Consider the following 628-nt stretch of genomic DNA (forward strand, 5'->3'; position numbering starts at 1 on the left):
GAGCATCAATTTCAAGAACTCCTTTCTTCTGAGGTACCCCATTGTTCACGGAATTCCTCTCAGAAGTATACATGAACTGGTTGTTTGCAACCATGTCAATGAGTTCTTGAGCCTCTCCAGGCGTTTTCTTCAGGTGAATAGATCCACCTGCAGAATGATCCAATGACATTTTCGAAAATTCAGAGAGACCATAATAGAATATATCTAATATGGTCCATTCTGAAAACATGTCAGATGGACATCTTTTGGTCAGCTGCTTGAATCTTTCCCAAGCTTCATAGAGGGATTCACCATCTTTTTGTTTGAAGGTTTGAACATCCACTCTCAGCTTGCTCAGCTTTTGAGGAGGAAAGAATTTATCCAAGAATGCAGTGACAAGCTTATCCCATGAGTCCAGGCTATCCTTGGGTTGTGAGTCCAACCATACTCTAGCTCTGTCTCTTACAGCAAAAGGGAAAAGCATGAGTCTGTAGACTTCAGGATCAACTCCATTCGTCTTTACAGTCTCACAGATCTGCAAGAACTCAATTAAAAACTGATAAGGATCTTCAGATGGAAGTCCATAAAACTTGCAGTTTTGTTGCATTAAAGCAACCAGTTGAGGCTTAAGCTCAAAGTTATTGGCTCC

At 40.9% G+C, this 628-nt stretch overlaps 1 non-coding gene across 1 annotated transcript; it reads left to right on the forward strand.

Annotated features, from left to right (window-relative positions):
• The first annotated feature begins 227 nt into the window (after positions 1–227).
• LOC130942959 (small nucleolar RNA R71) lies at positions 228–331 on the forward strand. Its single transcript, XR_009071502.1, has one exon. It is a non-coding gene; the product is annotated as a small nucleolar RNA R71 (small nucleolar RNA).
• Positions 332–628: the final 297 nt, after the last annotated feature.

This window comes from Arachis stenosperma, chromosome 7 (assembly GCF_014773155.1).
Source record: "Arachis stenosperma cultivar V10309 chromosome 7, arast.V10309.gnm1.PFL2, whole genome shotgun sequence".
Classification (NCBI taxonomy): Eukaryota; Viridiplantae; Streptophyta; class Magnoliopsida; order Fabales; family Fabaceae; genus Arachis; species Arachis stenosperma.